This window comes from Oncorhynchus kisutch, linkage group LG1, assembly GCF_002021735.2.
Source record: "Oncorhynchus kisutch isolate 150728-3 linkage group LG1, Okis_V2, whole genome shotgun sequence".
NCBI lineage: Eukaryota > Metazoa > Chordata > Actinopteri > Salmoniformes > Salmonidae > Oncorhynchus > Oncorhynchus kisutch.
The window spans coordinates 35005967-35017822 of NC_034174.2; the positions used below are offsets into that span (position 1 = coordinate 35005967).

An 11856-nucleotide genomic window follows, 5' to 3' on the forward strand; every position below is an offset into this window, starting at 1 on the left:
CACCCACTTGACTTTTTGGCTGCATTTCAACCGAAATATGTCATGTTTGATAACCGAAAGACACAGACTTCAAAACTAAAGCTGTTTTTGGTAAGTATAAACCCTTCCAGGTCTTCTGATGGAAGAACAGCAAAGGTAAGGGAATATTTATGTGTTAAATTTGGGTTTCTGTGGACTCCAAGACAGAGGAGCCAAAATGCTAATTCCTGAGCGCCGACTCATATTATAGCCTAGTGAACGAAATCTGTAACGTTAAAAATAAATGTAACACAGCGATTGCATTTAGAAGAAGTGTATCTTTCTATATATATGTAGATATTTAGTCTAAGTTTATGTTGTGTATTCCATGTTAGCTGACGGCATCTGCCGGAGCTATCGTCATTTCCGGACATTTGAGTAGCATTTTTTGAACATGGCGTCATTGTAAACAGAGATTTATGGATATATATAGCATATTATTGAAAAAAACATAAATGTACTGTGTAACATGTTATATTACTGTCATCTGATGAAGATTTCAAAAGGTTAGTGAAATTATTTTTCTTTTAATCCTGCGTTTGGTGATTGCATATTTTGTTCAATTTGGCTATGGAAATTAGCTGTGTCTTCGGTGTGTCTTCGGTGGTGGTTTGACATAAATATGTGCTATGTTTTCGGCGTAAAACATTTTAGAAATCTGACTTGCTGGCTAGATAAACAAGTTGTTTATCTTTCATTTGAGCTATTGGACTTGTTAATGTGTGGAGGTTAAATATTTTTAAGAATATTTTTTGCGTTCCATGCGCCACATTCCAGCTGACGGTGGGAGGGCTGATCCCCAATTGGGAACCAAGATCTTTAATACTTTGTAGCGCCACCTTTTGCTGCGATTACAGCTGTAAGTCGCTTGGGGTATGTCTCTATCAGTTTTGCACATCGAGAGACTGAATTTTTTTCCCATTCCTCCTTGCAAAACAGCTCGAGCTCAGTGAGGTTGGATGGAGAGCATTTGTGAACAGCAGTTTTCAGTTCTTTCCACAGATTCTCGATTGGATTCAGGTCTGGACTTTGACTTGGCCATTCTAACACCTGGATATGTTTATTTTTGAACCATTCCATTGTAGATTTTGCTTTATGTTTTGGATCATTGTCTTGTTGGAAGACAAATCTCCGTCCCAGTCTCAGGTCTTTTGCAGACTCCATCAGGTTTTCTTCCAGAATGGTCCTGTATTTGGCTCCATCCATCTTCCCATCAATTTTAACCATCTTCCCTGTCCCTGCTGAAGAAAAGCAGGCCCAAACCATGATGCTGCCACCACCATGTTTGACAGTGGGGATGTTGTGTTCAGGGTGATGAGCTGTGTTGCTTTTACGCCAAACATAACGTTTTGCATTGAGCACCTTCTTCCACATGTTTGGTGTGTCTCCCAGGTGGCTTGTGGCAAACTTTAAACGACACTTTTTATGGATATCTTTAAGAAATGGCTTTCTTCTTGCCACTCTTCCATAAAGGCCAGATTTGTGCAATATACAACTGATTGTTGTCCTATGGACAGAGTCTCCCACCTCAGCTGTAGATCTCTGCAGTTCATTCAGAGTGATCATGGGCCTCTTGGCTGCATCTCTGATCAGTCTTCTCCTTGTATGAGCTGAAAGTTTAGAGGGACGGCCAGGTCTTGGTAGATTTGCAGTGGTCTGATACTCCTTCCATTTCAATATTATCGCTTGCACAGTGGTCCTTGGGATGTTTAAAGCTTGGGAAATCTTTTTGTATCCAAATCCGGCTTTAAACTTCTTCACAACAGTATCTCGGACCTGCCTGGTGTGTTCCTTGTTCTTCATGATGCTCTCTGCGCTTTTAACGGACCTCTGAGACTATCACAGTGCAGGTGCATTTATACAGAGACTTGATTACACACAGGTGGATTGTATTTATCATCATTAGTCATTTAGGTCAACATTGGATCATTCAGAGATCCTCACTGAACTTCTGGAGAGAGTTTGCTGCACTGAAAGTAAAGGGGCTGAATGATTTTGCACGCCCAATTTTTCAGTTTTTGTTTTGTTAAAAAAGTTTGAAATATCCAATAAATGTCGTTCCACTTCATGATTGTGTCCCACTTGTTGTTGATTCTTCACAAAAAAATACAGTTTTATCTTTATGTTTGAAGCCTGAAATGTGGCAAAAGGTCGCAAAGTTCAAGGGAGCCGAATACTTTTGCAAGGCACTGTAACTCTGTGTTGTCTGCGTCACACTGCTTTGCTTTATCTTGCTGTAAATGAGAACTTGTTCTCATCTAGCCTACCTGGTTAGATACAGGTTAAATAAAATGTATTACATTTAAAAAACATAGCTATTAAAAATGATTCCAAAAAATACAACGTAAAACATTTCCTGTTAAATGTACCATAACTTACTGGGAGCAATTGGCCAATAAGTTACTGTAATTTATTTTACAGTATATTACTGGAATTACACATGCAGCGACATATTACCCCGTGTTCTTTGCAAGTTAACATTTTTTTATTTACATTTTGGTCATTTAGCGGGTGCTCTTGTCCTTAGGAAGTTATAGTCAGTGCATTCAACCAAGGTTCATAAAAAACATCACAGTCATAGCAAGTAAAAAGTTTATGTAACCATTACTGAAAATGTTGTTGTAGTTCAGAATACATTGGTCTTCAAAATTATTGTAAATACAACAATATGAAATATTGCTGACTATCTGCATAAGGCCACTTCAATACTGAGATATTCACAGTAACTTGATGCCAGAGCAATGAAACGCAGTACAATACAGTAAATGTGACTATTAAACTGTGAGAATATTATTTCTAATATTATTTCTAAATTTCTAAATTATTTCTAATTTTACTGTAATTTTAAGGGATTAGAGCAAGCAAGTTATCTGTAGGAATTTGCATATTATGTAAGGGGTAAACGCAGACATTCTGTACATTACTTTGGAAATAATGGTTGCTGTGGCGGGACAAGGTGGAGCCGGGTCCCTTTGCGGAATTCATTTTTCCAAGGTAATGTACTACGGAGGTGTTTATCCCACTTATACCACATTTGCCAATGAAAACAATATGAAAGCACACATTTACCAGCAGAAGTACTTATTTTTCCATTTTCATCTTTTGGATGCTAGAGACACGACCCAGTCGTTTGTTTGAGTAGTTGGATATTTACGTTCGTTCTTTATGTTCGTTTAACATGCTCAGTGGCAACATTATTATCCCTTGCTTGCTGCTAGCTAGCCAACTTGCTCCGGCTAGACAGTCACTACCTCTGTAGCCAGAATAACAGCTAAATGTATCCTTTTGCGTTTGTTTAAGCTGTTTATACCACAGATGCAAGAGAAACAATATTAAGCACACATTTACCGAAATAAATAAAACATTTCCGTTGATATTTTAATTTATGTAAGCAAATACATACTTTCTGATATTTTGGTTGCTCGAGACACGACCCAGTCACTCGTTCGCTTAGTTTGATATTTATGGACACAGTCGTTCTTTTTGTTTCGTTGCAATGCTCAACATTCCTATCCCTTGCTTGCTAGCTAGCTATGGCTAACACAGTCACAACATCTACAGCCAGATTAACAGCAAAGTTGCTATTTTCTATTGAGATTAATTTGGATACATCCATAACAATGAGCTGATAATGCCCGATTTTGCCTGGCATAGCTAGAAAGGTTTGCCTTCTTGTCAGGACACTCGTCAACACTGACTGTTAATTATGAGGAGATTGCATTGCATATCAAAGGCTAGAAGCTAGCAAATCTGTCAATATGACAACCCTCCCCAAAAAACATTGCTGAAAACAGCTGGTCAAACTAGAAACGTGGGGGGATTTGACAGCATGGCGTCACTTGTGTCGTGACTGCAACAGTAGGGACCAGATAAATGAATCTTCATCACTCACCATGTTAGGTCATGAACAGATGCAAAAAAGAAATCTCTGCAAAAACAAATCAATGCCAGTTAGCTAAGTTTTTTCCTCATTGGACCTGCGTTTACAATTTACACAATTTCAGTTTGTGTAGTTGTTGGTTTAGCTTTCTGTAACTTTGGAGCATGTACGGTCTGCATGTGTGGGCGCATATCGCGTTATGAATGAAAGGTGTCCCAATGTCTTTTCCAAATTTCCAGATATCTTTTCCAACTGTCCAGTTATCTGGTGTAGCGGTTTCAGGGCTTGTGTGGTGGATGGACATTATGTGCTTGCGAGGTTTATTTGTTTTTTGGCTGCCAGGACCACAGACAGCTCAAGGGAAAATGTCTAGTCTGCAGCAGAACAGCCACACCTGCCTCCAGTTGTAATCAGTGCCAAACTACAGACAGGTGAAACCAATCAGTGTCTCCAGTTAACCACGCCCTGGGTTTTCTTTCGTTGTCTTCTCTTTGACCCGGCAGGTGAAGGAGTAGGAGGTTATTGGAGAGACAGAGCCTACAGTAGAGAAGGAGGTTTTTAAGAAGAAAGGAAATTATGACTTCAAGAAGGATTGAACCCCCAAAGACCAAGATTGGAGGACCATCCACTGGTGATGAAGTGTTTACTCTGTTTGTTTTGAGTGTTGTACATCAGGAAAGCTAACGATGCCTGATAGTAATAAACCGGTTTAACCCTTCACTTGGATTGGTGGTGTGTGCTTGTATGCATAAACCGTGTCTTACAAAGATCTTGGCGCCGAAATCGCCACACTGATTTTAATGTCCATTCTAGAATGCCCTTCTTGCCAATCAGAAACGAGTATTCAATGCTGTGGTATAAAGCATATTAATGAATACTAGGTGTTTCATATCACTTGCACTTCTAGAAGTCTAAACAAATGCTTCCAAACTGGCCGTAATTAGAGGGCAAAACCAGGCCCCCAGTGTCCGGTCTGGATTGTGAAGTTACAAGCTATGCTGGTCTGCTATTGCGTAGCAACCTAGCAGTCCCAAAAGCCCTGGTTTGCCCTAAAAAGTCTATGTGAATTACGTTTGCCAGAACGGTCAAAAAAAAAAAAGTGTTTCTTATCATCTATATTTTTAGGAAAAGGTTTGTAGAATTCCTAAAATACAGTATATTACTGTATTCTGTGGGGTTACAGAATGATCACTCACACATGCGACAAATATAGCCTCTTACAAGGCACGCCTTATGTTAATTAGCCAGAGACTCTTTCACTGCCCATAATTTTTCCACAATACAAATGTACTGTATTTTACTGTACATTCTATGGTAATCTCCTGTATTCAGTTTATACAGTCAGTGGCGGTTCTAGCTTGTATGGCTCCCTGGGTGAAACCCCCCTTCAGCCCACCCAAAAACACCATTCTGCACTAACTGTAATTCTAATTCAGACATTTGGAACGACACAAATAAATAATCATAACATTTAAAATCATATAAATATAAAAATAAGACTCATAAATATCAAAAAGTAACAAAGACAAATAGAAACAAATTGTAGTATATAAATACAAATAAAAAAGATAATCAAATTATTACACGATTACCCTGTTGCTAACAAAAAACACATAAATAAAACTAAATTGCACAAATCCTATATCACACAAATAGAATAACACACTTATAAAGAAGAGAACCTGATTATTACACTATTGCACTTCAAACAAGAAAAAAACTAAATTGCACAACTGCCATCTAAACCCTGACCTTTCTTGCCTTCCTTGATGCAAAGTCATCAAATACATCATCATAAGAAATCTGCCCAGCAATTGCATGGTTAATACTGATGACAGCAATGCCAGTAAGGCGTCCAGTTCCTGTGACATGGTGGACCTCGGGTAGGATTTGATGAGCTTCAGCTTTGAAAAGCTCTCTGCTTCAGCTATGGTCACTGGAAGGGTAAGACAAATTCTGAGAGCAGTCCACAAATGTGGATACAATTCTGAGAGCTCCCTTTCATGTATTAATATCAGCAGCTCAAGCAGGGTCATGGTCTCCGATGGCAAGTCAGGCAAGTTCTTCAGGTCCTGTGCAAGCTCTCTGCCATCCAAGTCTGAGTGTTCTTTATAGTGTAGTCATACTAAAGGCCTCGCAATGTTCTGTCAGCTCCTCATTTGAGAGACTTTGGAAGGTTGACAGCACTCCAAACTTCTCTCCCACATTTTCCAATGTGGAAAATCTTTCCTGAAGAGCTGAGGTTGCAACATCAACAACGGCATTGAAAAACGTTACCTCCAGCTTCTTCAGGACATCACTCAAAGGCTCATCAAATGATCCGTAGGAAAAGTGCCGCTTTGTGGACCTCAGCCTTCTTTCTTGTAGAACATTCACACCCTCACAATATCCTTGGCTGACGTTTGTGCAGTCATAAAGCCTGTTGCCCTGTAGCTGCTGAGACCTCTCTCTGTCTTTCTGAGAAGACTGACTGCAACATCCACATGCATACTGGGAGACTGCATCAGCTTGCTCACATGTTGGATCTGTCTCCTCACCTCCTCCGACAAGGACTGGGCTTCAATCTTTATCACAGGGTCTTTGTTTTGATCCCTCACCTCAATCAGTGCCTCTCTCACCGCTGCTGTCTTATACCTCAGTGGCTCGACACACTTAACTTTACTCTGCCACCTTGTCTCAGTCCACATCTTCAAAGTGATGTCCACATAGATGGCCCATCGCTGTGTGGAGACTGAGAACAAGGTGTACAGTTTGTGTAAGATGCCAAAGTAACCTATGGCATCGACAGAACTTTTAACAGCATCAGCCACAACCAGGTTCAATGTGTGAGCCCCACATGGCTCCAATAGAGCTCTTGGATTCATTTCCAGGAGTTTGGCTTGGACACCTTTATTTTTGCCTCTCATGTTGGCCCCATTATCAAAAGACTGTCCTCTACAGTCCTCAAAAGGAATGTTTAGCTACTCTAATCTTTTGAGAATCAGGGATGCCAAATGTTGGCCCGTGGACTCCTCTGCATCCAAAACCCCCATAAAATGTTCCTTTATGTGAGGCTCCTCCTTCAGTGACACAATTATAATCACAACTGACAACTGTTGAGTGTGGCTGACATCTGAGATGCAATCTAGAATTTTAGAGAATAATTTTGCCAGCTTGATGTCACTCACTGTTATTGAAATGACCTTGCTGCTCAACAAATCAATGAGTTCATTCTGCATTTGGTGGCCAAGGTAGCTGGTGGTGTGACTCAAGGTCCCTTTTTGGACACGGTTAAGGTGCTCTTTCATGACTTGATCCAATTTTGCCATTAGTTCAACCTCTTTGAGAAAATGTCCATTTGATGGAGAGTACAGTGTTTCTGTGTCCCCTTTGTGCCAGATTTCTAATTGCCAGAGACTGCACAATAGCAGTCAGACGTGTCAACACCTCTCTCCATCTTATCCTCTCAGCCTCCATAAGTGCCATCTCATGCTTATGAATAGTTTCCCCTTTTGTGATCCTCATTGCCAGTTCTTTCCATGTTTTCATGCAGTTTTGGTGTTATGGACTGCTGTCGTGTGAAGTCAGCAAAGAACATGCATGTTTCCAGTCTGTCAGTCCTGAGTTTGCTAAATTAATTTTCTTCTTAGAAAAGTGTTTGCAGCAGAAGCAGAAGTTTCTTTCAGAATACACCAACCAACTTCTAGGGATGTTTTTACCACTCACCAGGGTCTTCCTGAAATACTGGTGGTGGCAACTTCTTCCATCACTCTCATTCCTTGGGAAAACAAAGTTTGGTGGTACCTCACTTGGTCCTCTGCAAACTAGTTGTGTCCGAATTCTGTCAGTCAGAACTGAAGGCCAGTCAGAAGGGTCTGTAGACAGGGTCTGTAGACAGTGGTTCATCCTCAGCAGCAGGATTTGGTGGGGATGCTGCTACAGGCATTTCTAATGGAGAGCACATGGGCATTAGTTAACACACATTATTCACCACATTTATAGTGGTGGAACATACCACATAGATTTTTTTTTAAATTGTACCTTTATTTAACTAGGCAAGTAGGTTAAGAATACATTCTTATTGACAATGACGGCCTAGGAACAGTGGGTTAATTGCCTTGTTCAGGGGCAGAACGACAGATTTGTACCTTGTCAGCTCGGGGATTCATTCTAGCAACCTTTTGGTTACTGGCCCAACACTCTATAACCACTAGGCTACCTGCCGTCCCATACATACCCAGTAATAATACAATCATGACTGTTACCTACAAAATGGAAACTTAAAATTTTGCAAAAGGGAAATTATTTATTTTTTAATGTTATGCAGGGATGCACACATAAACACAGGTGTGCGTGCGCACAAACACACCTGAAGAATCCTGCTGGAGAGAAGTGGAAGCAAATGGGTCTTCATCCTCAGGCAACATTTGTGAAGACACCTGTGTGGCTGAGAAAGGTATGTGGCTCCTCATCCTGGCCAGTGCCAGAGTGTGCTCCAAAATATTTCAGAAGTGCCCTTGAATTTGCATTAAAATACAGTATGAGTCTGACAACCTAAATACATTTGTTGCACAATTATATATTCATGTCATTATGCACAATTTATCAAACTTTCAGAATAGGAACCAAATGAACCATACAACCTCCTTGGCTAATTCTAGGCACAAGACATCCCAAAAGACTCAATGTATCACAAAAGATACAACATCTCAGCATAATAGACATCTTATAAGTTTGCCTAAAGCATTGGAAATTCCCCTTACTGAGTTCAGGACCTAGTCAATACAATCACAGAAAACCTTTATGATGTCACCTCAATGAAAGTTAACCAAATCAATAATGTGCTAGTTAGGTTGTAATCGTTTTGCTGCAGGCTACACACATTATCATGATGAAACTGTGTGAAATGATATCCAATGTTATGTAACCTAGTTGGACTGAAATGTGTCGCCCTATGTGTAATTGCATAGCAAGCAACATAGCAACATAGGCTGACAAACATAAGTGTTATACTAGCCTCTTTCATTACATGCATAATATTATACTCATAAAGAGATGACATAGCTGCATACCTTTATCTTTTGCGCGTTTCTCCTCTTCTTCTTTCCTCTTTTTCCTAAACTGGGCACTGATGGCTTAGACCTTTTCTTACCCATTTGTGTTGATTTGGTACTCGAGCATCAATGCATTACCCATCCCCAACACTGTCAACCAAGAGCCAAGACTAAACCAATTCACCTTGGTGGTGTGCAGAATGGTTTTATATTATTCTCCACGATTTTGCACAAACCAGAAAAAAATGCAACAATATGTCTGTGAAACTATATATTCACAGTATTATGAATGAATTGTGGTTTATTTGGTAGCATTTCGTAGTGTGACTAATTTTACTAATGCATTAGTACTGTACAAAGTTAGAAGGGCACTATTTGATAGATTCCCCCGCTCCCACTACCTCGGGCTTCCAGTGGGGAGACCTGAGGTCAACCTACCCCTGCCCCCCTCCCCATCTTCTACTTCTGAGTGGGAGACCTTTCCAGGCAGTAGCCTGCCTAGCTCACAAACTAGATAAGGGCGCCCACTCAGACAAGGTTAATTGACCCCCAGTCCCACACGGTGACATGATATCATTGACGTGATGTGCAAATGAGCGATAGAAAACCGATCGCGCAAAAGTCACCATTCCAAATGATTTTGTCCGGCAAGAGCACTGGGTGGCTGCCCATGTCCCCATACCTAAATCCGCCACTGAATAAAGTAAGTTACTGATAAAATTACAAAAATGGTTAACAATGTAGAATTGGTGTGACTTATTTAGTTTTGAGTCAGTACCATATAAATATTTTAAGCAATAATTACTTTTCATTGACTTTTAGTTCAACATACTAGGAGTATTTGAGTTAAAAATGCCTTAAGATTTACAGTATAAGCTCACGTTCATATAGTAAACAAATACACAGTAGTCTACAGGGCAAGGCTAAAATATGGAAGAGTGATTGTCTGACAGTACTCTGTACATTTAGGTGATAAATGGCTGCATGAAAACAAAGCTGTTTTACTACAGTGACGCCCCTGACCACCTAAAGGACTGCTCTTAGGACTGAGTGCTACTAGTCCATCCAGTCTATTATGCTGTAGCAGGCCAGGGCTCTTCTCTCATTCGCCTTCATTTGGCCTCCATGGGAAAAGCTCAAATAAACCAAATGCATTCATTGAATGAATTGAAATCAACAAAAGGTAGCCATGCTATATGACAGTCAGTGGGGTTTGCAATGACAGTTGGTCTCTATAACATTTACCTGCCACAATGTAGCATACAATAAACATCTATATCATGTAGCCTACTAATACAGTATACAGTAACAACAATGCACTTGGCCCACTTTAAATATACATCGGTTTAGTTGTCATTGCAAAGCATCCTGAAAAACAACCATTCGATAGACAGACTTCTCAGCAGGACAGTATTTCGGCAATCATCCCATACACTGAGCTGGTAATGGCGCTCTATGGACGTCTTCTCCCGACCCACTAAACCAAGTGCACACTTCTACTGACTCAGATTACGTGCTGGGTCCGTGGTATGATAGCCGCAGGAAGTAGTTTGGGAGGGGGGGGGGGTTAGTTCTGCGTTTTTAAATATTTTATTCAATTTAAAGGGGGTGTGCTGAAATAATATTTTTGCCTGAGCCACAGATGGCTAATACAGTACTATTAAAGGCCCATTGCACTACTTTTGTGAACAATTATTTTCTTGAAAAAATATATTGATATTTATTTTTTTAAATGTATTCAGATTTTTCAGGGGGTGCTGCAGCACCCTCAGCACCCCTACTTCCTGTGGCTATGTGTGGCATATGCCTATGGCTTCTACTGCAAATTAATGTTACATAATTCAAAATGTTAATTCAACAATTTCTTCAACCTTCTTTAATATATATCAATGTATAAAACAAACAAATAATCATTCAAGAGATAAATTAACAATAAAGATGAAATATATAGTGGATGAAATGGTGGTGGGCTAATGGTAGGCTATAACCTATATAGAATCATAAACATAATGTAAATGGATTAGATATCTTCCGAGAGGTTTTTAACTTACCTTCTCCGGACGGTTTACGAGGGGAATTCCCGCTACATTTACTGCAGGTGTCCGCGCGCTGCGCTATCTCTCACGTGCACGGAGCACCTATTCACTCCAGCGAGATCCAGGACAGCTGGTTGTTGCGCTACGTGACAGGAATCATTTCGCGCCTTTAGCGCCGGATTGGGGAAAAAATCATCCACGGGACAAGAAAGAGTAGTTACCAGTGACCTTTTTTCTGTCCATAAATCAGTTAATTCCTCCAACTTTTAACGTTTTCCCTCTCAGGACGCTATCAGCTCCTTGTCTCTCCACAGAGAGTGAAAAATCCCATACATAGACAGATCAGTCAAACGTTAACACATGCACTGCAGCGGGTAGTCGCTCTTGGAGCACAGCGGCGCATCCTTCATCCAATACGGTCACGATCTGCAGGCAGAAGGGAAATCGAATGCTTTAGTTGAAGAGGGGATGGAATAGAAGCGATGGAGGGATTCATGAAGGGCGAACGCTCCCTTGTAGTAATTCCGTGTGATTCCCCAAATCCTGAAATATCTTCTGCTCCCTCTCGTGTATATTACAACACTCTACTACACCCCCTCCACCCACCCCCTCCACCCACCCTCTCTCTCAGAGCGGGGAATTATTTTGAGGAGATGATGCAAGAAAAACAGGTGCGCTCGAGCATTAATTAAACCGTCGACCTTTTCATACTCTATTAAACACATTGTATTCAGACATTTTTCCATTTCATTTGGTTATTTTACTCTATTTTCCCCTGTATTTGCTAGAGGGAAGGGGTCCACTCAATCAATCACACTGACTTGAATATGAACAGGTATCAGTAGGCTAGTGAAAAACTAAATTACTTTATACAGTACATTGTCTGAAT

The 11856-nt window shown here is 40.4% G+C and overlaps 1 protein-coding gene across 1 annotated transcript in view; it reads right to left on the reverse strand.

Annotated features, from left to right (window-relative positions):
* LOC109873376 (G-protein coupled receptor 22-like) overlaps positions 1 to 11548 on the reverse strand; it is a 63535-nt gene extending 51987 nt beyond the window's left edge. Inside the window, exon 1 of the mRNA XM_031822573.1 lies at positions 10983 to 11548. The gene's annotated coding sequence lies outside the window, so the exon portion shown is untranslated. The remainder of the gene's footprint in view (positions 1 to 10982) is intronic.
* Positions 11549 to 11856: the final 308 nt, after the last annotated feature.